Source organism: Ahaetulla prasina, chromosome 2, assembly GCF_028640845.1.
Source record: "Ahaetulla prasina isolate Xishuangbanna chromosome 2, ASM2864084v1, whole genome shotgun sequence".
NCBI classification, from domain to species: Eukaryota; Metazoa; Chordata; class Lepidosauria; order Squamata; family Colubridae; genus Ahaetulla; species Ahaetulla prasina.
This window is the reverse complement of record NC_080540.1, coordinates 155910434-155937441: the sequence shown is the minus strand read 5'-3', so window position 1 is coordinate 155937441 and position 27008 is coordinate 155910434. Positions and strand designations below refer to the sequence as shown.

Sequence of the window (27008 nt, the reverse complement as noted above, 5' to 3'; positions counted from 1 at the left end):
TGTGAAACATCTTGTGGGAAGTGTGGAAATGCATGTGCTTAAAAGCAATTGTTTGGGAAATCAGGAAGGGCTTAATTTGAAACAGACACATCATATTAGGAAATACGATGGGTGCAGGTAAGTTTCCCTGTAATACAAGACATCAATTCTTTGATTTTACAGAAGTGTGATTGTCAAAGAGTGAACTTAGATTGATGTAGGCTGACAGAATAAGGAACAGGAAAGAGCATCACAAAACGCTTATTGCATACAGACAAGCTAAAAAGGGTTTCTGGTGACCAAGGGTGCTTAGTAGAATGGTGACTATCAGACAATGGGCAACTGACTGCTATAATGCCACCAATAAAGAAAAAAACACTTAAATGGGGAAAAAAGGCATACAAAGAGGCCAGGGTGGGCTGGTTCCTAGCCTGATCTGTGACCTTATCAAAATAAGAACATGGTGCCGTTGAAATAAATTCTTAATGGAAATGATGAGTAGTTCTTGGAAGTTAAGATTGTGTGGCCATGGGCCTTTGACTACCATGTACGGCAGTCTGTTTTGGGGATCAGTGTGGAGGCATATACCAGTACCATTTAATGTGGCATTTACTGTTTATTTATTGTCAGAGAATTGAACTGTAGTAACAGGAAGAACAGGAGGAGGAGTTTAGGTGTATGTAAAGATATACAAATTGGTGGTTCTGGGGAACAAGCATCCTGAGAGAGAGCTGTTAACATGAGAGTTTAAACTGAACAGCAAATCTCTGATGTGACCATTCCTGATCTATAAAGAATATAAGGGGTGGTAAACGTATTAGACAACTGCCCACTCATCATAAGCACTATTTGGTCTTGTGCATCTTCTTTAGTTTAGGAATAATGGAATATTCTCAGCTGCAGTAACAGAGCTCGCTCTCTCTAGGTCCCATAAAAGAAACAAAATTGTATATGTCTGTCTTCTTAACTAGGTTGGGAATCTATGAAACTCTGCTCCCAATGTTACCAGGCTTTGTTTCTATACTAACAATGCAAACCTGGGGGGACCTGGGAACACCCAAGGTTGATCTGCTGGGCAAAGGGACAGAAAACCAGCAGTTTCAAGTAGCCACTGCTGTAAACCTGTAGATGGCCAGTTATTTTAATTATTTAAATGGCAGTGGAATCTGTCCTAATTCTATTCCAAAATCTGGTTTGAGTTTTTGTAAACCTACCGTGACGACATAGGAGCGTGTCTGAATTGAACCCAGTGTCGTCCTATTCTAGCAACAGTAGCCAGCTATTTTTTTAACAACCCCACACATTCCTCATCCTCAAAACTATACATTTCAATCTTTTTTCTTTAATCATTCTGAATTTCTTTTGAAAGTGACTAGCCCTCACTGGTTCACGCAGCAGCATATTTCATGTTAACTATATAGCGAATGAGGAATCTTTTTAGCTGTGTGTGTTTGTGTGTGTGTATTTGCACACCTTTGAGTCAATCTTGACTCAGGCAACCACTTGAACAAGTCCATACAGTCTTCTTGACAACATGGTTTGTCATTGTCTTTTTTATAGCACTGAGAAAGAGTAGCGAGGGCAAAGTTACCAGCTAGCTTCATGGCTAAGCTAAGGCAAGGGTAGAATTTAGTGCGTCCTGGTTTTTGCTCCTGTGTCTTTAACCATCACACAGAACTGGCTCTCCTTCATAGCATTATTAAAAGGGAAATTGCTAAAAATAATTGTCTGGATGTATGGAAAGTATAGGTAACTGTGTTGGTGCATGAGCAGCCAATTCAAAAACAGCAAGGGAGGGCAATAGCTATTTTTGGATGAGTTGAAGTGTCACAATCATACAGAGTAATGTGGCAACTTTGTTGGTTCCAATAAAGCAAGAGTAAGCAATCTTGTGCCCTTCAGATATTTAATACCATACTGCACCTCCCACAACTTTTTACTATTGGTCACATTGATTTGGGCAAAAGGGAGCTAAAGTCCAAAAAGAAGTGAACATCAGGTTACCTACTGCTGTAGTAAAGATAGAGCTCTGTTGTGTTTTTATGACTAAATGCAACTGTGTTATACGAAGTCAGCATCAACTTGTTTACTTTGACTGGCAGCAATTTTCTGGCATGGCTTTTATCAGAGATTTATAATGACAATTCCTACGAAAGATCAATCAGACCTTATGTGTAATTATGGTCCCTCTGTCTAGGTTATTTTATTAATGCAAGACAGTATCCCCAAACCTGATACTTTTCAGTTGTGTTGAACTAACTTGATCATGCCTAGCTGGTATGAAGGGGAATTATGGGATGGATCCACTCTGAGAAGGGCTTATGAAACTGCTATACTTCACTGGTGCAATCTAACAGTATTTCTTCCTGATGCACTTCTCCCTATTAATACTAGCAATACTTTTGTAATGATAAAATGGGAAAAAATGTAGCTGACAACTACTTGCATTTTTCTGCCACTAATTGGGAGGGGGGGGGATCAAAAACACATCTCTTGCAAACCCTTATTCTTTCAGCTATCTGGATTTCCTCATCCACAAATTCCCCTATCTTTAAAAAAAACAAAACAAATGGAATTAAATTCTTCTTACAAAGCACAATGTTCTAAAAATATAAGACCTCTAATCCCTGTTTTATGAATGTCTAGTTTACTTTATGGCATACTCATCCATAGCATTAAAACCATTCACAAACTTGGGGGAGGGGCCAGGGCACAAGATTGCTTAGGACAGGACTATACTGAACTCTTTTTGTACTGGCCGTGGGGTTTTCATGGCAAAGATACCGGAGTGGGTTGCCATTTCCTTCTCCAGTGGGTCATGTTTTGTCTTTAGAAGGCCAGATCCTGATGATGAAACTCAAATACTTTGTCCACCTAATGAGAAGGAGGGACTCACTGGAGAAGAGCCTAATGCTGGGAAAGATTGAGGGCAAAAGAAGAATGGGACGACAGAGAATGAGGTGGGCTGGATGGAGTCACTGAAGCAGTCGGCGTGAGCTTAAATGGACTCCAGAGGATGGTAGAGGACAGGAAGGCCTGGAGGAACGTTGTCCATGGGGTCGCGATGGGTCGGACACAACTTCGCAACTAACAACAACAATACTGAACTCCTTTTGACAAGTCCGCACAACAAGAGGCATGTAGTGTAGTCGGACTGCAAGAGCAGCAGCTTCCCCGTGCAGATATCCACTGGTAAGTTCAGCTTTCCTAGCTGCTTGTGGTGTGAGGAGACTGGAACTGCAAAAACTCACCCACCCCTCCTTTTCTGAGATACAGAAGCTGACGCGAACAATGCCCACAAAATACATCTCTTGTGGCTGCAGGAAAAAACTGAACCAGAGGGCGGGGGAAGGAATCAGAGGGCAGCTGGAGGACACAGGGAAAACACAAATGTAAAAATCCCGCTAGCCAAGGGAAGAACGGAAGAAGCACGCATGCTTGCACCCCACCCAGAGACTGTAATGGGGAAAGACTACAATCTATAGAGGGAGTGGGACCTAGATCCAAATGGATTGGGAGAAAATGAAGCAGAACACATCTTCCTCATTTCCCAGTTCTCTCCATTCTGTGCTGAATCCAGCTGGTTGAGTCAGCCAGACGCAGCAAAACAACTCATTATTCTTATCATCCCTCAGCTCAGCCTCCCACCTCGTATGCTGAAAGGCACTTATTAATTAACCACTGATAACGACTTAGCTATACTCTGCAGTAGGGGAAATAAAGGGACATGAAGCATTACTCTCAAGTAAGTCAGCAGAGGAGAATACATCAGGGCCAAGCAGCATTAAATGCTCCCTCTCACAGCATGTTTTGTATTGGCTCTGCTATCTCCCTTTAAAACAATGTGCTTTTAAAAACCTTAAAGCTTTTTTCAATCCTTTATAGCCAAAAGCATCCTTTCCTTCTCAAGAACCTGCCTGTTCTGTATTATCATGGAAACCATCTCTGCCATAAAAAGCTTAGATATCCTTCATATCATAATTTATATCAGGTCTGTATTCAAAGATTTTATATCAAGAAAGCAAGTAGGATGGCATCCTTGAACAATACAACCACTGCTCACAGCCTTTAATATCTCGATAATGCCCATTACACATAAATTTTCTTTTCCACAAAACATGGAAGAGTATAATTGCTAAAATTATATTGTAACTGTCAAAAGCTGTCGGGATCATAAAGTAAAAACTTTAATAAAGCTATTGGCAACACTTACATTTTTGCAAAATAAATGGCTTGAAGTATGCTAAAACTGCAGGGAGAATACTTATCAAGTTGTGGGATATACCTCTGGATAATATGAAAGGAACAGCTAACATTCTGTTCCAATCAAGATATTAATTCCTTACAAAATACAGTACAAAAATGTATGAAGCCCCATCATTTTCCCACAAGACCTCCTTAGTAAGGGGAGATTGAAGGAATTCATTGCTATGGGAAAAGAAGTCTACATGCAAATATTAGATGCACAGATTTCAAGACAATGCTGTGTATCTATCAGTTTTTAGGTTTGAAATAATAATACTTAATCAATTCCATTAAAAGCATTTTAACACATATATTCCATAAATTCATATGCTTCCTAGGAGCTTAATGGACAGTTACAAATGAAGTTTCATTTACAGTACAGGAATTATGCTACTCAAAAATACTACAGTATTGTCCCCTTACAAAAGACATGGATCAGGCCAGTACAAAATATCTAATTACACAGAGCTCCAATGACTTTGCAGACCGGAAAACAAGGACAGCAATAATCAGTTTAGGAATGCTAGCCTAAACCAGAATCTGACCACTTCTGTTCCATCAGGACAGATATTGTAATCTATGATGAAAGCATGGTGGCTCATCTTTCAACCTGCAGCTAAACCTGCTTGCAGCTATTTTCCAGTTTGTCCAGCATTTTCTGAGCCAGACTCTCTGCAGGAGTGCATCAGACAAGCCCATTAACCAAGAGCTGCAAGCTCTCAAAACTCAATGAGTGGAAGGGAGGTTTTCCCTGCCCTGTTTGCTGGAAGCAAAAGTAGGTTATAGTGTGTTGCAGGAACCTTTCTGTGCATTCAAGCATAGGGTGGGGAATATATTGGACCTGAGAGGCTGTCTGACAAGGAAATATAAAGACAGCCGCCTCATGAGTTCTCATCTGCCAATGCTTTTCCTTGGAAAAATAATTGGTCTTTACAGGAATTGAATTCTGTCTCAGGTTTTTGTTTTTTTTCTTCCAAGTTCAGGAAATCTGCCTAGGAACTGTCCAGAAATAATACAATCAAGTAAGGAAATAATTGCTTCACAACTACTATCCCTCAGCGCCCCCTTGTGTAGTACACTTATAGTGTTATAAAACTCTTATACAAACTTAATATAAACCTATGTTTGTTTGGGTAAAAGTTGGATCTTCTGAATTCAAATTCTTACTCGGATAAATAAGCTCCTAGGTAACTTTTGGGCATGTCAGATCGTGTCAGAATCGGTCCACACTTTGCTAATATCCTGCCTTAATTATCGCAGTATGCATTATATATGGATCTATCCTTGAAAAGTGTCTTGAAGTTGCAGAGTGCAGCAATGCTGCTAAAGGATACAAGGTACCAGGATCATACAATGTCAGTATAGAAATATCTATTCTGTTTGCCAGATGATAAATTTCAAATATCGAACTTTTAACCCCTGAAAATGATTAGGGCAATTATCTGAAGGATTACCATTCCCTTTTAAAATCTGTCCACTCATAAGGATCTACAAGAGAGGCCTTTTGAAGAGGCTTCTGCTGTCAGAGATTTCTCTATAACATACACGGGAGGAGGTTTTCTTTAACATTACTTCAGAGATGCAGAATGTACATTTAAGGAGTTTTGTCTGGACTCTTTTTGTATTTGGAAAATCTCTGAAGACATACTTTTTAATCAATCGCTTAATGGGTTTTGTGTTACAGTATTACTTAACCTTTTAATATTAATCTTTTGTATTTTTGCAAATTTGTTAATTGCTGTACTTGTCTGAACAGAAAAAATGCTATAAATTGAATGAGTAAATATATTAATACATTCTTGCTCTCGCCTATGTTATAGCTTAAGATGATGACATATACATCATCTGTGCTTTTTTAAGTGAAAAACCAAGATTCAACAATGACAAATTTGAAATGAAATAATACATGGTGAATATTCCCCCTCCCAGTGATTTTATCCTTTTACTCTGCTTCCTTCATTTATCACTCTGGCCTCGTAGATCTGCATCTAAGAACTCTAAACTTAGTTTTTGTGCACATCTCTCTCCCAAAACACGATCAAGTTCACTGCAACTTATTTTTAGTCAGATAAAATACTGCAGTGACATGGTCCCTGTGTAGAAAATGTATGGATTTTCCGATTCTGCCTTTACTTTACATAGCAGAAAAGAAGAAAACAAAAGCAGGGCTTCAAGATGTGTATAGTGGATCATGGCACAAGATTCCTGTTGGCTAAAACTTGTTAAAAACCCAACACTTGAGCAGATGGGAGCAACAGTACCATTTGCAAATTCATTAAACATCAGAAAATAAAAATCAGCATTTTATCATATGTCCCTGTACCTTACACAACTGTAGGTTTTTTGGACATTTCAAACATATAGAGGTTTTTGTATATAGATTTTCCTTTGCAGATGCCCACACATCTGCTGCATAAACATTCAGGGTAGCTGCACTGTGGCAACCATAGAGACTGAGTAACAGCATGAATCCGCAGTGTAATTCTATGAAAGGACCTATTGTGTTAAATAGGAGGTGTGTGTGTGTATGAGAGAGAGAGAGAGAGAGAGAGAGAGAGAGAGAGAGAGAGAGAGAATCAAGTTGAAAAACAAAGATCTTTGGAATCCCAAAGATCTGCACAAACAGGAACCCCTGCCAATGGATGTGTCTGCCTCTAGACAGGAGTGTCCTATAAATCCATTCACCAGCAATATTAGTCTCTGTCCTGTCAAAGAAGCATCAACAAACAAAGGCTGAATAAAACAAGGCTCTGGGACCTCACAGTGACTGGACAAGACATGGCAAGTTTCTTCTGGATGCTGAATGGGCAAAGGTGCTGATGTATTGTTTCTTTTTTTACATACTTCATAGATCCCAGGTTGAGATCCCAAGCATCTCAAGCTAGATCTATTGGAAACAGTGACCTGGATCTCTGTAGGAACTGGCTGGCTTCCGCAAGGATCTCCATGGCAGGAGTCTCCAACCTTGGCAACTTTAAGCCTCGAGGACTTCAACTCCCAGAATTCCCCAGCCAGCTTTGCTGGGAGTTGAAGTCCTCCAGGCTTAAAGTTGCCAAGGTTGGAGACCCCTGCTCTACGGCGTCCTTGCAGAACCTCAGGCTGAAATGCCTGCAAGACTATGGGCCCGGAAATCGGTTGTTAAGTCTGGGCCCCAGTTTGAGGTAACCCTTGGTTTTCTAAGCCTGTGACAGTCATACTTAAACTCCCTGCAGAAGAAGGATCACTTAAAAGTACGTACATACATGGAGCGCTTTGAACATGAAGTATTCATTAGCAAGCCATTTCTTTTCGAGCCACAGACTCAGAAAAGGAATACATTTTGCTCATTTCGCTCGATGTGTTCGAAGGCATTTTGTTTCCGAAGGGGAGGGGGGGAGAGAAACGCTTCTTCTACAGTTTATCCTCCTTCGCGGGAGGAAGCTCATTTAAGCAGACCAGGGAAAACTGCTTCGAAGGCCGCCACCCCCCCCACCTCCCATTGCAAACTCAAATGAACTCGCTGCGTCAAGAGCGAAAACAAAGCGGTCAAAGGGATTGGCAAAGATAAGCATTCTGGGATGGACTTCGAAGTTTGTATTTCGGGATGAGGGGAGAGAGGGAGGGGGGCAGGGAAACTTCTTCCGAGAAAGGCGCTTGGCCAGCAGCCTCCGGCGCGTCCTTCATCCGCTCCGCAAACCACAACCCAAATGCCCTTCTCCGAGGGACGCCCGGCGAGCTGCCGAGGCGATTTCCCACCTCGCTTCCCCTGCAAGGGCGCTCGGGAGAAGACCGAGAAGCAACTTCCTCGAGTCACAGGGGCTTGGGGGGGGGAGAGAAAAGCGATCAAACAGCGGGGCGGGACGCGGGTGTTCACTTTCCACGGGTTGCGCACGGCCAGACAACACACACACACGCAAAGCACGCAGCAGCAGCAGCTTCTGAGGGTGGGAGGGCTGGTCGATGGCTGCTCCCAAGAGGACGCCTGGACAGGGCCGGGATTGGTACTCCGAGGCAGCTGGGAAACTCCCCAATCTCTCTTTATCTCCTCCTTCCTTCCTTCCGCACCCCCCTCCTCCTCCTCCTCCTCCTGCTCCATTTCGTTCGTCGCTCCCAAGATCGGTGGCCACCCCACCCACAAACAAGAAAACAAACCCAGAGGCCATTAGAGGCTGCGTGCGCTGCACGACGCTGCTGCAAGGTGCGGGCTTGGTGAAAGCGAGGAGAGGCAGATGGGTTAGGTGGCGCGAGTCCCTCCTCTCACCCCCACCCCCCAAAATCCCCCAGCCTTGCCCAGCTCGCAGCCGCCAAAGGTTTTCTTTTCCACCCAGCGAAGTAGCGGCAGAAGCGGCTGAGCGCTCGCTCTCTCCCCCCCGCCCCGCCTTGCCTGCTTGCCCTCCTTCTCTCCCTCCCTTCTCAGGGCTTTTAGCCCAAACCACCCTGTTCTCTTCCAGCGTGTGAGTCACGCTCAGGGAACTGACTGGCACAGAAGCCTTTCCCGCCCCGAGTGAGGCGGTCTGGTAATTATCCTCACTAGGGAGACCGGCAGGAAGAAAAGGCGAGCTTGAATTCAGCATTGTTGTCCTCCGGATTCAATTCAAGGCCAGTCCCAAATTGCTCGTTCGCCAGGTAAAACGTAAGGAGCTACATAACAGCCAGGAGGAGGCTCAGCCAGCCCGGCCAAACAGCAGCTGTGGGTGCTGAGTTTCCAACAGATTAACAGATTCCCCTGTGCTGAGGAGGACTGCGCTACGTTTACAGAAATAAGGGGAGGAATCGTCCTTGTAACGACCTCTGCAGCCTATCTGGAAGAATCCGTGAATGCATCTGGGCTATATATATATATTTAAATGCAAGAAAGGATATGATAACCACACTCCTATGGTGCAGGAATCCCCATGCCTGCAGAGTATGGGGATGGGTTAAGTGGCTGGTCTGGTACAAAAACTGCCTAGATGACAGTTCAGCCTGTTACTCTCTCAGTCCGATCTACCTCAGAGGGTCGTTGCCATGGGAAAAAAGTGGAGGAGGCCATGCCACGTCTGACATCTTGAGCTGCTCAAAAGTGAGATAACATACTAACGGATAAGGAATCAAATAATTGCCGACTTGTAAAAAGCCGATAAGATAACTTTGGAATCATATACAGGTAGTCCTCGACTTACGACTACAATTGAGCCCAACATTTCTGTTACTAAACAAGACAGTGAATGTTAAGTTGTATCTTGCCTCATTTTAGGAGCTTTCTTGCCACTGTTCTTAAGTGAATCCGGCTTCTCCGTTGATTTTGCGTGTCAGATGGTTGCTAAAGGTGAGCCTGTGATCCTGGGACACTGCATAAATATGAACCAGTTGCCAAGCATCTGAATTTTGATCATGTGACCAAATGCTGAAAAAACCGTCATAAGTCACTTTTTTCTAGTGCTGTTATACTTTTGAATGATCACTAAACAAATTGTTATAAGTCAAAAACTGCAACCCCTGCCTGGTACAAGAATCCACTTCTGCACCAATCCCTATAGACATCCATCTGGCCTGTTTAAAAATTTCTAAAGAAAGAAAAACGTCTACCACTTTCAAAGTGTTCTGTTCCATTTGAACACTGTTAAATTCTTCCTGGTGTCCAAATGAAATCAACACAATACATGCATTACATTTATATGCCACCAACTCCCAGTGGCTATGTGTTCCTTGTCATTTAAATCCAGTATTTGTCTTGTCTCCTAAAACAACAGTGAACAAATTTACCTTGTCTTCTGCATGGCAGCCCTTCAGGAGAAACTGTCATGTCTCCCTGTTCTCTTCTCTAGACTAAACATACTCAGTGCTTCTGGCCATTCCTTCTAAGTTTTTTCTTCCATGCCCAGAGGTAATTTTCTTCCTGAAATATGGTGCTCAGAACTGGCCAGAGTATTTAGGTGCAGATCAAGAAAGAATAGAAAAGAATTTTAACAACCTATATTTCCACTGATGCAGTCAGGATTGCATGGTTTTTTCCCCCTAGCTCTATTACACTTGTCGCCTCATATTCATTTTGTTATTAACCAAGATGCTGGATCTTTTTTTACACATGCTGCTCTTCAACATAGTGACTTCCATCCTAAATTCATGCCTGTGATTTTCTACCCAAATGAAGGATTTTGGATTTGTCCTTGATGACATTCATCTTGCTGGCTTCTCCCCGTTGTTCCAGCTTGCCAGGGTCTTCCTGAATCTTGATGTGGTCATCTATAAAGTGTTAATCTATCCACTCATTTTGGTGCCATCCACAGATCTGATAATTGTGTTTTCTACCTTTCTTCCAAGTCATATATAAATTTGTTGAACAGCACAGGGCTAGAACAGACCCCGTGATGTGCTATTCAACACTTTTTAGCCTGATGGCAGTGCCACTAATGTATAATCATTGGGTACAATTATTCAACCAGTTCTACCTCTATGTAATGGTAGTATATAATCCACCCCACATTTCCCATCTCTGTCCTTAGGATTTCATAAAAGGATTTTTCAACAAAAGGAGACTTAAGCAATAAGTAACAGTTGTTAAGGTGGGCATAGAAAGGCTTTGGAATTTGGAGCAGTGAACTGTCAAATTTGAGTTAAGTGGTCATCTCATGACCATCTCAAATGGTCATCTTCCATTGCCTTGTGATGTTTGAAACTTACTGGGTCTTCCATCTAAGAAATCCTTACCTAATTTGTAAACTATGTCATTACTTCAGGTGCAACCCTAGATTCTAAAACACATGGTTCCCCAAAAAATTCCAGCAATGACATACATGTTGGATTTATCACTGCTTTCTGATGGAACAAGTTGACTGGATTTACAGAATCAATAAAACCACAAAGGTAGGTAAAATGAGGACCCAGAATGAGGACCCAGATTGTTGGGGGGGCAATAGTTGACTTTGTAAAAATATACAAATAGAATGAGACTATTGCCTTATACACTGTAAGCCGCCCTGAGTCTTCGGAGAAGGGTGGGGTATAAATGTAAACAACAAAAAAAAAAAAAGGCTAAGTTCCCACAGCTCGCCAAGTGATTATTAGTATGGCTTAGGTATTGTGTGAAGCCAGTCATATTCTCTTTTTCCAAGTCACTGCATCTACTGGCTAAAGTAAGTAATTCTAAAATACTACAGGCACTGTCCTTCAATAAGTCAGTGGAAAGGGAGTAGCTAGCGAGTCTATATTAGGGCATGATAATATAGTATATCAGTGGCATAATAGCCCTAGCCAAGAATTGCATTGCTGAACTGAAATCTGAAAACCAGATCTAAGTCACTAGAGAAATTATATAAATAAATAAATTATATGTAGCTCAGGCATCCCTAAAACAGTGTTTTGTTAGGATGGATAATAAACTATGGTTAAACTAATGAGTAAGCCCCACATATGAACTCATTTATTGGCTTGGCTTTAATATCATGTCAAATAATGGCTCGAATTAACCACAAAGGGTAGTTTGGTTCTATTAGTTCTGATTCTTGACCCAAATTCCTTCCAAGCTGACTGGGAGTCAAATCATAATTCATTTTATACATCAAGTTTTCCAGTGTTTAAAATGCAAATAATGAATTAATCTGCCAAATCATATTTTCTTTCTTTTTTAACCAAATTACAATCAGCTTGACTATTTCCAACTTCTTTCTACTTAGCATCTTCCTAAATCAGATCAGACTTACTGTTTAAAACCTACAAATGCTAAACTGCAAATATTACAATCAGAGTTAGCAAACTCAGTTCAGACTATAATTTCCAATGTAGATTTGCTGGCTGGCTGCCATCCTTTTGTGGTCAGGTCATGCCCAACTCTGATTAAAATTTCCTTAGCAAGGAATAAGGTATCAAAATGGGCTTACCTCTTTAAGCATAAATAAATGCCTAATTTGGGGCACATTTTCATAATTTGGATGTATTGCATGCCTTACAAAATCTAAGTAATTAAAAAGAATACCTAATTCCAAACAAAAATAAACTCCATAAGATATAACTTTGTTTTTATTTATATTATTTATTTAAATTTATTGACTGCCAACTCCATTGGATTCCACGTCTATAATAGAATTGAGGTTTTTGTTCAAAGAAGAGAATTGTTGCACTGTTTTTTCTCTGCTGCCATTCTGTTAAGGGCATGAGTAAAACATAAATATGAATCATTTATAGTTACAGGTAGTCCTCCCCTTCAATGGTTCATTTGGTGACCATTCAAAGTTATCACATCACTTTTCAGTAACTTATGTAACTTATGATAATTTTTCACACTTACAACCATTGCAGCATCCCCATAGTTACATGACCAAAATTCAGACAATTGTCTCATATGTATGACAGTTGCAGTGTCCCAGGATCATGTGCAGTGGTGGTATTCAGCCAGTTCTATCCAGTTCAGGTGAACCAGTAGCAGCTACTGCAGGAGGCTCCGCCCACCCACCCACCCAGACGTCAACATGTCCCGTTTTTGATGCTCTGCACATGCACGGAGATGGCACATGCTCACATTTGCGAACCAGTAGCGAAGGTAAGTGAATCCCATCCCTGATCACGTGATAATCTTTTGTGACCTTCTGACAAGCAAAGTCAATAAGTAAACCAGATTCACTTAACAACCATGTTATTAACTTTATTAACTTAACTGCAGTGATTCATTTAGCAACTGTGGCAAGAAAGGTTGTAAAATGGGGCAAAACTCACTTAACAAATGTGTCGCTTAGCAACATAAATTTTGCTCACATGCTCAATTTTGATCATATGTCGAGGACTACCTGTATTTTTTTTCTTGTGAGCTGCCCGGAGTTATTGAAAATCAGGCAGTAAAAAAGTTAAATAAATAAGAACTATGTTTGCACTTTGTACTATGCTAATTGCTTATTTGGTTTTGCTTTAGCTTTTCTATTCACCCATCCAAACATGGTTCATTGAATAAATCCTGTCTTAAACATGACTTAGTCATCAGAAGAGTACAATATTGAGAAGTCCTTTGATCCTTTTTAGGGCCATGATTGCTAAAACGTAGTTGAAAATGTCTATCTAATATTTGCTAAAAGAGTAAAAATTGTTAGGGAGAGGCTTTCAGCGCTCTGGTTAATATGCCATCCCTCCTCATCTCTAGAAAAACCAGAAAAAGTTATGAGAAATATTAAAACCGTACAAAATAAAGTGCCAATTTTTATTCTCTATCTGGTTTTGCATAATTCTACAATGAATGAGAATTATGTAAGATTCAGATTTTCTCATTATAGTTCTTTTTTTATTGCATACATCTTTATAAAGAGCCCGTAATCTACTGGATAGTTGTTTCTCAACAGAAGAGTAGACTAGAACCAACCAACACAGGAACATCTAATGCATGGAGCAAGTGATCTAGTTTAAGAAGTACTGTTACTAATACTCTGAGCGCGGAATCAAAAGTCGTTACCTGAAGAAAGAGTTGCTCTTTCTCCGGCCACACTGGTTTTTCAAATCATGGTGCGTGTACTATATAGATGTACTCTATTCAGACAATGCAAAGGCCAAGGTCGCAACATGATTTTCAGGGTCACACCTAAGTGTTGAGAGGGAAGGGGTCTGTGGCCATCCTGTGTAGATTATTAAAGAAAGGAAAAGAAAGCATTCCGTTGTGACAGGTAGTCCCCAGCCACAACTGAGCCCAAAATTTATGTTGCTAAGTGAGACAGTTAAGAGAATTTTGCCCCATTTATGACCATTCTTGCCACAGTTGTTAAGTGACTCACTGCTTCCCCATTGACTTTGCTTGTCAAAAGATTGCAAAAGGTGATCACATGACCCCAGGACACTGCAGTCGTCATAAATACAAGTCAGTTGCTTTGTGAAAAATGGTCATAAGTCACTTTTTAAAAAGTGCCGTTGTAATTTTGAATGGTACTACATAAACTGATGTAAGTTAAGGACTGCCTGTGTTGCATTTATTTATCTAAGGACAGGAATCTTGTGGGACTTCCTGTCTTATGGACCAAAACCCACAGCTATCATGAAGGAGTGTGTGGATTTGCTGCTCTGACTTGGGTAGACTAATACCTCGAGCTGAATATGTAGCCATGCTGTTTGCAGAAATCACAAACTAGCGAACCATGTTTCAGTCCAGCATGCTGGCTAAACCCAAACCATGTTATCGTGTATAATTCATTGCATCACACAAACCCAGGAAACTCGAGTTTTTAAGATTGGTTAAGAACATATGCAGTGCCCTGCTGGATCATACACTTGGATCATCTAGTCTAGGAGTCTGTTCTCACAGTGGCTAACCAACTGCATAAGAAAACTCACTAGTTTGCCAGGAAGGTGGCCTTAAGAGATAGACACACTGCCATTGATGACCAGGACTTTCATGAATTGGTCCAGTCCTTTTCTGAAGCCCAGCCAAGCTGGTAGCCAGGTTAACCATGGGCAGATATGTTATATGACAACAGTAATTAAGATACATGGTGTGGGTTACCTATTAGTCTAGATTGGTTAACAAGTTACAATTAACTATAAATGCATTTCACCAAAAGACAAATCATTTATAGACCCAATGTATTAATTCACCCAAGACAAGACAACACAACAGGTTATGGCTTAATGTGGTATGTTCATCTAGTCAATGAATAGCAGCTTGCTCATCAATTTGGAAGTATCCTAAAAACCACCTAGACCCATTCAGGAAGATTGGGATTTACCTGGGACCAAAATACAAGGTCAACTGCAGAAGATTCTAGAGCAGGAGTAGTAACTCACCCCCACCCACAGGACTTAGCCAAACCAAGCTTCAGAAATGAGGAGTTTGAAATGAGAAAAGGGCTCTTCCAGTAGGATCTCTTTCCCCTCCTTCCTATGAAGGTGAAGAAGCTAGCTAAGATGGTCTCATTAGCATACCCACCTCTTCCAGGGTGAAACGGCTCCACTGAAAGTGCTTTTCATGAAGACTATGAAAATCCAGGCGCTGCAACGCAAATGCATTTATTCTGCAAACTCATTCACCTTCTTATGGGATAGGGATGCCATCTCCCAATTTCACCTGCGAGGCAGCTGAGAGAGCAGGCAGGACGCAGGGAGAGACAGAGCACAACCTCCCCAAATAGCTTTTCACCCATCTCTCCCCAGAGCTCTGAAGGATTGTTATTACCAATATTCCCCTCTATTAATTTACAAACCCCACCCCTGTGTTCTTCTTCTGGATGCCCAAATACCTTCAGGGGTCTAATAAAACACCAGTCTCGACTTAATGTTCTTAACCGAGGACAGAACTGTGCTTCACGATTCTAATGCAACAATTCACGGTCCAAAGGAAGTTCCGAAAAGGAAAAAAAACACCCAATGGATCACTTCAGGATCTTAAGAGAAATGCTCAGGTAGCCTAAGCACTAGACAACACGTCATTCTAGTTGCTTCGTTTCATTCAGGGGACCTCTAGAAGCTCGCTAGCCTTCCAATTTTAGATCTCTTTTCGGATTTAATAGGAATTTACTGTTTCTTGAGGGGTTTGGGATTGGACTGCAAGAAGGAAAAAGGAGCACTCGAGCGAGAACTTGCTTGAGAAGAAGCCCCCCCCCGCAACCACCCCTTTTGGATCCCTCTTCTTAAAAGTGGGGAGGGGGGGTGTCCGTCCGCCCCCGCCAGGGCTCTCGACTGCTTTAAAACAATGTCAAGGAAAACAGAAACCGCACGGAATCATTCTACCTTTGGGACCCGGGGGATTCCGAGCGGCGGCGGCAGCTGCCGCAGGCAGGGCATGAAGGACGAGAGAATAAGGCGGGGGAAAAGTGATGGTGAAGCAAGGACTCCCAGGCTCCTCCTGGATCGGATCCGATCAACTCGGTGGGATCGTCTGGGGTTCCCCCCACGCTCTCCTCCCCCTCCCCGCCCCGCGCCAGGCGTCCCGCACGTCCCGCGCCCGCTTACCTGGCGGAGGAAAGCTCTCCGGAGGCAGAGGGGATCTGGGGAGCCGGGCTGGAGGGCGGCGGCGGCGGATCCGACGGGGGTTCCCAGCCGTTTCCTCTCTCGCTTCCTCTCCGTCTCCGTCGGGGAGCAGGTGGCTGTTGAAGCCCTGGCGCTGATGTCACCAGGCTGCTGCTGCTGCTGTCTCCTCCCCAGCCCCATGCAGGAGGCAGAGGCGAAGGCAGGACGATGAATTATTTAAAGGTGCAGGAGCCTTGCAGGCAAAGGCGAGGGAGATCGCGAAGCGCGGGGGGGGGGGAAGGTGTACTCCCGTTGCCTAGTCCACTTACCGCCCGCCTCCTCCTGTACCCAGAAATGGGGACACGGGGAGATCCCTCCGGCTAAGGAGCGAGTCGGGAGTGGGGGGGGGCCAGAAAAGATCCTTAGTAATAGGGATTCCCACCCACCCCCCAGTCTCCGTATTCCAGGAGGTCACTAATGTGTAGATGTCACGCGGTTGGTTGCAGGCGGACGCACATCATCCTGAGTCCCTTAATTCACCCTGGGGAACAAACAGCCGCGAGTTCTTTCTCTACAGCCCTCGGATGGAGACGCCGGCCCTCCCCCTCTCTCTCCCTCCCTCCCTCTCTCTCTCTCTCTCTCGCCCGCTCTCTGGGAAACCGCAAAGGCTGCGAGCCTACACGGGATCATCTCCGTGGATAGAAGTAAATCCTACCGCAGTCAAGAGGATTTATTCCAGCGGGAGGAAAGACGCTTTAGGTCGGGCAGTATTAATTGCGCCTCGCGGAGGGGGAAGTAAATCACACGAACTGAAAGAGATGCCCTGCCCAGACCTCGGAGCCGGACTGAGTAACCTTGTCAACAAGCTACTCCGAGCTCATAGTGAGGGGCCCTAAGTAGGACACGCATTGGTCCCACCTCGCTTTTTAGAACTCCTTGGGCAGGAGCAATTCCAAAACGGACTATGGTCCTATAAGTAACGATACTATACAACTGTAATGTATATGATACTATACAACCCCCTCCCACAAGAAAGCCCTATTTGTCTGAATCCTTTCTCTCTCTCCATGCATTCAATTGCTGGGGTGGCAGTGAGAGACGTAATGAGTATCCTGTTTCTTTTTCTTACTGTGTAGAGAATACATACATGTCGATCACCTGGGCAATCAGGTTGGTTGCTTTCCCTTTTTCAAATAAGCCTGGCTGGTACTCATTGCTGTTTTTTCTTAGCTTCGGCTTTTAACAAATTCTGCAGCCTATCTGACCAACTAGGATTCTGTTGATGCTTTAGGAGCATCAGATTTAGCCTGGCCACCAGAAGTGCTGCAAAATGAGGAAAATTTTGTAAGAAGTTATTAAAATGGTACGGCCCCAGCATCAATGCCATCATTTTCCTCAGGGTTTCTTTTTTCTAACTTCCTAGTCTAGTCTAGGAATGGCAGGTTAAGTTAAATTTGTCCTCTTTTGGGTTTTTTTGTTTTTATTTACAAAAACCTGAGACAAATTCTATTTTATTGACTTGAAAAGGGGTACTGTATTTTAATTCAAATTCAGAAAGTGCAGAATGACAGGGGCAAATCTAGCTGAATTCAGAAAAGCCTTTACTGGTAGTCCTCGAGTTACGACCACAATTGAGCCCAAAATTTATGTTGCTAAGTGAAACATTTGTTAAGTTAGTTTTGCCCCATTTTACGACTTTTCTTGCCACATTTGTTAGGTGAATAGTTGCATTTGTTAAGTTAGTAACACGGTTGCTTAGTGAATCTGGCTTCCCCACTGATTTTGCTTGTCAGAAGGTCACAAAAGGTGATCCCAAGACTCCAGGACTCTGCAACCATCATAAATAGGAACCAGTTGCTAAGCATCTGAATTTTTATCATGTGACCATGGGGATGCTGCAATGATCATTAAGTGTAAAAAACGGTCATACATCACTTTTTCAGTGCTGTTTTAACTTTGAACGATCACTAAATGAACTGTTATAAGTAGGGGACGACCTGAATAAGATTTGATATTTAAAAAAAAAAGTTCTAGGGGGAACTTTCTCACTGTCTTTTAAGTAAATTGGGGTTGCTAAGCAAAATTGGGATCCACCATATCTGGGATGCAAAAATCCAGACAACCACTAGGTCAGTGTTTCTCAGTCTCAGCAACTTTAAGATGTATGTGCTTAAACTCCCAGAATTCCCTGGCCAGCATGAGTGATGGTAGCAAAGAAGTAAAGATTCTGTATCACTCTGCTGCCATCTAGTGGCTGTCTAGATGTTTGCAACCTGGCCTTAAACAAAGCATCTAAGATTGGTTTTGCTGTTCATACTGACTGGACTAAGTAGGGAACCTGTAACAGAAGAAGGACCTCCATCAAAATAGTTCCAAAGCAGAATGACCTCAAAACAAACTAGCCTAAGGAAAATCAATGGCAGCATCATAATTTTAAGCAAAACAGCAGAAAGAGTAGGCGGGCCCACAAATGCATAAAGGCTGGATTATTACATACCTGAAGTAATGGAAGGGCTACCCAGTCAGTTGAAGAAAACATATGGCCATTAAATCCATAAGCTAAAATGGTCTAGAGCAGGGGTGTCCAAACTTGGTCCCTTTAAGACTTGTGGACTTCAACTCCCAGAGTCCCTCAGCCAGCAAAGCTGGCTGAGGAACTCTGGGAGTTGAAGTCCACAGTCAGTTGAAGAAAACATATGGCCATTAAATCCATAAGCTAAAATGGTCTAGAGCATTGCTAAAATGAAGGGCTAGCATAGAAAAAGATGTAAAAACTTGGGCTACGGAGGTGACAAAAGTTAGATGAAGGCTGCAAACAAATCAGATGATCACTAGATGGCAGCAAAGATATGCAGTAGTGTAAACTTGACAGCCACCTAGTGTTTCTCTGGATTTTTTCTGCCCAAATCTGGGAACCTACAAAAACTATAGACAACTATAGAATTGAGCAACTTCTGATACACCATGCCAAACAGAAGCTGCTAAGGGAGATCTCCAAGCTCCCAGTCACTCGTAGACTTCTCTTAGAATGTATAAATTCAAAGTACATTCTTAATCGTCTTAATATTGAAAAAGTAACTCAAAAGATTTTGGAGCTATTCCAAAGTTGAAATATCAAAATGCTACCCACCCATAGTTGGGTTGCTAAATCATCTAAAAGAGGGGTCACCAACCTTTCAAACCCCAGGGACCACTAAATTCATAATTTTAAATTCCGTGGACCACTAATATGATCTGCCTAATGACTGGCTGGATGGGCGTGGCTAGGTGGTCATGTGACTGGATGGGTGTGGCTAATTTGATGTCACTCAGGTCAAGAGGTGCTTTACCAGCCTCTAATCCTCTCCCACCCACTCAATGCCTGCCCACCCCAGCTCCTTAGGGCCCCAACAGGAAGCAGTTGTTGGAGCTAAGCAGCCACCATGAGAAAGAGTTGGCAAAACAGCTGGCTCAGTTCAAATCGGATCTGACCAAGACGGAGGCTCAGGAGAAGCACCTTACTGAGGACTACTAGCATAGGCTTTCCAAGCAGAGGGAAGACCTGCAGGAGTACGAGGCCAGGTACCTGTGCCTGGAGGCTCAGCGGGCTGAGATGGTCAGCCAGTTCCAGGCCATGATGCAGTCCCATTGGAACAAGGCCTTCTGGGTGTTCACCATCAGCGGCACTTCCCTCCAGCCTTTCCCCAAAGCCCCACACTAGGAGGCTGAAGCAGATGCCAAGTCGGAATTTCTCCCCCCTCTCTGACTCACACAAGAAGACCCCAAAGGGGGAGACTCTCTGCAGCAACACAAACGTTCATTACACATATCCAGCCCAGGGGCCTTAGTTTGAGGACCCCTGATTTAGTGTAATATAAAAAATGCAAATATTTTTCTGTGGACCACCAAAATGTTCTCAGGGGCCACCAGTGGTCCACAGACTACCAGTTGGTGACCGCTGATCTAAAATGGTTTATTGTTCTAACAGCCAATCAGTCTGCAGCATTTTATAATCAAGAACCACACTTGGCCAATGGTGTTGGAGGAGGCTGATTTTATATGTGCCTTTACAGGCATGATCTGATGTTGCTTGTCTGCAGTTAGTCACTACCAAAGGTAGCTCAAGAGACAAACTGGGTTTCTTTTCCCTTAGGCACATCTTTCCCTGTACTGAGTTATCATCAGTGTGATTACCGGTAACTACCTCTTGCCAGGCCAGATCAGGATTATTTGCCCTATCAGGCAACAGAAGAAGGAGAAACAAAATGGAAAAAAGAAAGGGGAAATGCAATCATTTAATTTCTTTAAAATGGATAGTAGGCAGTCAAGAAAGTCAAGAGGCAACTGGACTTTCTGGTTTTTCTTGGAAGACATTTCGCTTCTCATCCAAGAAGCTTCTTCAGCTCTATGGGATAGTAACTTTGAATCAAAGGGTAAGAGCGACATCTCCAGATAAATATTGTTTAACCTTTCCTGGCCTGATACCCTTTAGGAATTGAGCAAGTGAGCTGGGAATGATGGGAGCTGTAGTTTAATGTACCTGGGAGGCAATAGGTAAGAACAGACATTTCTCTGTATGCCATCGTGGTATCTGATAAAGAGGCTTTGGTGGGGGGTGTTGATAGCCCTCTTAAAGATATTGAATTTTTAGGATGTAGACTTGCCCTCTTCGTAATATCTCTCATGCTCTCTGCATTGTGGAATCTTTGTGACGAAAGCTCTCCTGGGCTATCTTTTAAGCAGTTTAATAGCAATTCAAATGCCAGCTAAATTGCATTTCTTTCTATGTTTACTTAACAGTAAGCCTTACAATGGGTCTTACTTTGTGTAGTCACTCCCAGAATGTACCTATGGAACATTTTTTGCTTCTTGTTAGATTTGACTGTGATCGTTTTAATTCTGGTTTGTTTTGTTTTAACTGATTTGATATGCTACCTGATACACTGGCTTTTGTAAAGAATTGCAGTGCACAAATGCTAATGATAAAATAAATGCTTAACATTCTCCATTGCAGTTAATAAGTGTTACTAGAACTTTCAACACATTCAAAATGAAAACTAAGTTGTTAGTTTGGACCACATGGTTGCTTTGTAAAGAAATGAATGAATATCACTAGGATGATAAAACCAGCACATACAAAAACATGTTAAGCCTCTGAAATGTGAGATAGATACCAGTTTATCTAGCAGCCGCAGCTGTGAAAAGGACTTGGATAATTAACCAAATTAATCAAACTGAACCCAAACTCATTTTTCCTTTTCTCAGCAATAGCACTTAGACTTATATACCGCTTCACATTGCTTTTACAGCCCTCTCTAAGCGGTTTACAGAGTCAGCATATTGCCCCCAACAATCTGGGTCCCTTCCTGGGACCTCAGAAGGATGGAAGGCTGAGTCAACCTTGAGCCGGTGGGACTTGAACTACCAATCTGCTGGCAGTCAGCAGAAATAGCTTGCAATACTGCACTCTAACCACTGTGCCACCTTCTTGCTCTCATTTTTGTGCGTTTGTAGCTGCCTCTTAACTACAATGGTTAAAAATAGGAAAGTCAATTTCCTACCATTTCAAGAAATCAGATAGAATAGAATAGAATAGAATTTTTTTATTGGCCAAGTGTGATTAGACACACAAGGAATTTGTCTTGGTGCATATGCTCTCAGTGTACATAAAAGAAAAGATAAATTCATCAAGGTACAACATTTACAACACAATTGTCAATATATCAATATAAATCATAAGGGTTACCAGCAACAAAGTTACAGTCATACAGTCATAAGTGGAAAGAGATTGGTGATGGGAACGAGAAGATTAATAGTAGTGCAGATTTAGTAAATAGTTTGACAGTGTTGAGGGAATTATTTGTTTAGCAGAGTGATGGCCTTCGGGGAAAAACTGTTCTTGTGTCTTGTTGTTCTGGTGTGCAGTGCTCTATAGCGTCGTTTTGAGGGTAGGAGTTGAAACAGTTTATGTCCTGGATGTGAGGGATCTGTAAATATTTTCACGGCCCTCTTCTTGATTCGTGCAGTATACAGGTCCTCAATGGAAGGCAGGTTGGTAGCAATTATTTTTTCTGCAGTTCTAATTATCCTCTGAAGTCTGTGTCTTTCTTGTTGAGATGGAATCCGATAGCACTTTTTCCAGCTAACAAATTGCATTCAAAGACATAATCTTTTTTGAGCTGCAGTGTCAAATGAAGAAAGCTATAATCTTTTGATAACATTTGTTGATCAGAAAAGGTACTCCCAGGTTGATCAGAAAAGGTACTCCCAGGATTTTTTTGCTACCATAAACTAATGTGGCTCTACTATTGTCAACCATTTTGAGACAACTAATTCATTCAAACTATAGCCTAATTCCTAAACTAGACTTCATGGTTTAAATGTAGGAGAACCTCAAAAACATCTCCAAACCCAAGAAAATTCCCACCTCCAATCTTGGCTTTGTTTTAATAAGTCATACATGGATCTGTCTACTTTGCATAATTGCTCAGCCTTCTGCATCTCTTGGTACCTTTCCAAAATTACAGGTAGCAGTTGTGACCCCAAATTGCTCAATGCTATGTCTAAATGAATTCTGAAGTGTGAAGGATTTCCTTTCATTTCCTGTGTCAGTTCCAGAGAAGGTTGCATTTTGGTGAGAGCCCTTCCCTCCCAAAAAAGTTACTGAGTCGGTGCTATTCAGGAAACCTTACTTCCCAGTTCCTATCCTGTAAAGACAAGTCCCCAGTTGCCCAGTGGTGAAGAAATGATACTGCACATGCTCAGCTGCACCCTTGGGTCCTGTAATATTACTGATACATTCTGTGCAGAGACCTGTCCCAGAAAATTACCTTGAAATCTTGCAATATGTAATCTTAACTTGAACTGAGCAATTCTTCCTTAGATGCTCCATTATTAGGAACAGATTCGCCTCTGCATGTTCCTTTTCTGCTTTAAAGGGAATCAAGGCTGGGTTGGAGATTTCACTTCAGGTAATGCCGTGATCTCCCCGGGTAGGTAATTAAGTGCTTGGTGAGCATGTAATATTATACACGCTAATAAGGATTGAAATTGCCAGTTTGAGCAGAAATGGGGGGAAAAGCTGTGAATCTCAGGGGAGGCAAGGCAAGATAGCTGGGGCAATGTTAAAATAATCAGTCCGATTGCTGCAGGGCAGATGGTAAAAGGCACTTAGGTGTGTTATCTTGCAAAGACCTAGGCAATGCAAATTGCTAGTATCACTTAGGAAAGCTGTCTAAGTTTGGTTAAACTGCAAAGAATACATACTGTCTCTTTCCATCCCGATTTCTGCTTACATTAGCCACCCAGGCTAGAATCCCGCTGTAGTGCTTTACTTTTCAACGGGTAGTAAGTTTAATGGCCGTCATTCCATTTTCTCACTCTTCCGTTCCAACCTGACCACCAAGTAATGGCTTAGATACAGTGGTGAAATCCAAATTTTTTTTACTACCGGTTCTGTGGGTGTGGCTTGGTGGCTGTGATATGGCTTGGTGGGCGTGGCTTAGTGGGCATGGCAGGGGAAGGATACAGCAAAATCTCCATTCCTTCCCCACTCCTGGGGGAAGGATATTGCAAAATCTCCATTGCCTCCCCACTCTGGAGCCAGCCAGAGGTGGTATTTGCCAATTCTCCGAACTACTCAAAATTTCTGCTACCGGTTCTTCAGAACCTGTCAGAACCTGCTGGATTTCACCCCTGCTTAGATGGGACAGGAATTGATGGCGTGGTTGTGGTTTATAAGAATTTCATCTCATTGACTAGAGGCTCCATCCAATAGCCTTCAGATTTTCAGTATTATTAGATGGCCAGAATAATGTAAAGATACTGTTAGTGTATTGTCCACCCTACTGCCCCCCAGTTAGCTGTGGTGATTTCTAGTTTAGCATTGGACTATCCTGGATTTATCTTGAGGAATTCCTCACTCCTCCAAAAACAACAAAATACCTTATACTACCAGGCTTGAAATCCTGGGATTAGAAAACTTACAACTCTGTCGACTTCGACATGACCTGTGTTTAACACACAAAATCATCTATTGCAACATCCTTCCTGTAAATGACTACTTCAGCTTCAATCGCAATATTACAAGAGGAAAAAATAGATTCAAGCTTAATGTCAACCGCTTCAAACTTGATTGCAGAAAATATGACTTCTGCAACAGAGTTGTTAATGCTTGGAACTCATTACCTGATTCCATAGTCTCTACTCAAAATCCCAAAATCTTCAACCAAAAACTGTCTACTATTGACCTCACCCCATTCCTAAGAGGACTATAAGGGGCGTGCATAAGAGCACAAAAGCGCCTACTGTTCCTGTCCTATTGTTCCCTTTATTATATCAAATTAATATAGCTAATGCATATTCTTTATATATATATATATATATATATATATATATATATATATATATATATATATATATATATATATATATTCTTCATGATATGTTTTTTTACTTATAACAATGTTTATGTACACTGTTATGACAAAATTAAATAAATATATAAAAAAAGAATTCAGTGGCCTTCCAGAGACTGCCAATCATGGGTGGCTCAAGGGTTAATGTTTACTATGATGACTAGGGTCTTTTTCAAGTGGTATCTAATGTTGCAAGATTCCCATTGAATATTCTATGCCATTTGTTTGGTGTTAATGGTCTGAGTGGAGGAGCTTTCTGCAAATCTTGTTGCCATAGGCAAAGTTGATTTTAATCTGACAAGCACTACAGATCTCTGCGGGAATGGCAGAGTGGTTAATCAGTGTAGAATCCTAATTAATTTGGTCAACCTGTAGAATAGAAATATTGACTAGGTGGGGTGACAATGCTATCAAGTCTGCTTAACATACCCTTTGGTCAGAATACTATCAAAAGGCTTCTCCAAAAAAAATTGGATTTACTTTTACTACCATATTTTCCCCTATTAATGTAATAATAGCATCCTTCCAACTGTCAGGCACAGAGCTTTGCATATCCATTAAACAAGTTGCACACCGCTTGATTAGCAAACTAGATTAATTTTTTTACCATTTCTGCTGTAACATAAACTAAAACTTTACTGGTGTCCAACATTTTCACAGTATTTACAATTTCCCTTTTTTCATCTTTTTTTCCAGAACACTAGCATTTAGGGCATTGGTTTCAATTTCATTCTGTGATACTGTAGAAATTTCTAAAATTCCAGCATTCATTTATTTAATTTTAATTTCAAATAATTTCTCCACTTACATTTTTAATGCTTTTTTTGCAATTTATCTTTTAATATTTATGCCACCTCTTTTCTAGAATTCTCATACAGGCATGCAAGGAAGGAATAAAGCATCAGAATAAACTAAAAACCAAAGAACTGAAAAAGAACAGTAGATAATCCAATGAAGATACATTTATTTCCATCTGAAATACCCAGCAGCACAGCCTCTTCTCCCACCACCCATCATAATCCCTTCCCTTTGGATGACAAAGATGCTAAAAAGTCTTCTTGCATTTATTCTTTCACATCCCAGCTAAGCATAAATTGAAATCTGCTACTTTTTTTTATTTTGTTTTTGTTTACATTTATATCCCGCCCTTCTCCGAAGACTCAGGGCGGCTTACAGTGTATAAGGCAATAGTCTCATTCTATTTGTATATTTTTACAAAGTCAACTTATTGCCCCCCCAACGATCTGGGTCCTCATTTTACCCACCTTATAAAGGATGGAAGGCTGAGTCAACCTTGGGCCGGGCTTGAACCTGCAGTAATTGCAGGCTGCTGTGTTCTAATAACAGGCTTCTTACAGCCTGAGCTATCACGGCCCCTTTCAATTCCCAGTGGAAATCCTATTTGATAAGGATAGCTTATAAAATCAGTAAACAAATACTGGAAAAGACTGTACTGGGATAGCAAATGAAACAACATGCACAAAAAACCAAGTTCTCTTTTCTGTCTTTGAACAAGGGGAAAGCAAGAACACAGTCCTCCCAATAACACAAATTATGCAGTCAAATTTCCCACATTTGGGGGAATTGCAGGGATCAGCACACCCAGACTGTTATGGGTGAGCCTCACCCTGGGAAAACCATTTTCACAATCATGGTGTCTCCCTTGCCAGAATGCATGGCTGCTTCCTTGCTCCTCCTTGCCTCTGCCCTCACCCCATGGTGATTTTGCCCAAAGCTTTCCAGCTAGCCTGGGAAGGCTCAGCCGAGATCCTCCCTCTCCCCAGTTTGCTTGCACAGAGTGTTGGGTACTTTGCCAGCTCGGTTTTGCACCCAATTTTTGATCCCACAATTCCTTTGCATGCAATCATTTGCATGTCTATCTGCGTCCTTTTGCAATTGTCACGTCTCTGAAATGTAAGTAGACTTTCTATTTTTCTATATTTTTCTATATATTTTATATATTTCTAATGCTGCCGTGTAACGGGGTGAGCTCCCGTTACTTGTCCCAGCTTGTGCCAACCTAGCAGTTTCGAAAGCACGTAAAAATGCAAGTAGAAAAAATAGGGACCACCTTTGGTGGGAAGGTAACAGCGTTCCGTGCGCCTTTGGCATTTAGTCATGCTGGCCACATGACCACAGAGACGTCTTCAGACAGCGCTGGCTCTTCGGTTTTGAAACGGAGATGAGCACCGCCCCCTAGAGTCGGCAACGACTAGCATGTATGTGTGAGGGGAACCTTTACCTTTACCTTATATATATTCTATCTTTTTCTATTCTATATTTTTAATCCTTTTCACTGCACGGAATAGGATTCTTTTTTCATATTTCAAACTTCTTTTCACATTTCTGTCCAATTCGCTCTGCATTTACCCACCTTTTTAAATCTTTAACTGTTCCTTGCTCTCTCTAATTACATTTGCAACTGTATTTTTTCTGTATGTATTCTATATGTATTATAGAATATGTTTCCCTCATCTTCATTTTTTTACAGCTGTCATTCTCTTGCATATATTT

The 27008-nt window shown here is 41.9% G+C and overlaps 1 protein-coding gene, 1 long non-coding RNA gene and 1 other non-coding gene across 3 annotated transcripts in view; 1 reads left to right on the top strand and 2 right to left on the bottom strand.

Moving 5' to 3' along the window:
• BAZ2A (bromodomain adjacent to zinc finger domain 2A) overlaps positions 1 to 16340 on the bottom strand; it is a 76299-nt gene extending 59959 nt beyond the window's left edge. The window contains exon 1 of the mRNA XM_058170614.1: positions 16102 to 16340. The gene's annotated coding sequence lies outside the window, so the exon portion shown is untranslated. The remainder of the gene's footprint in view (positions 1 to 16101) is intronic.
• LOC131191954 (uncharacterized) lies at positions 7342 to 26150 on the top strand. Its single transcript, XR_009153611.1, has 3 exons — positions 7342 to 8401; positions 10923 to 11049; positions 26011 to 26150. It is a non-coding gene; the product is annotated as an uncharacterized LOC131191954 (long non-coding RNA).
• LOC131193766 (U1 spliceosomal RNA) lies at positions 26008 to 26171 on the bottom strand. The gene has a single exon (XR_009154018.1). It is a non-coding gene; the product is annotated as a U1 spliceosomal RNA (small nuclear RNA).
• Between the last annotated feature and the right edge of the window lie 837 nt (positions 26172 to 27008).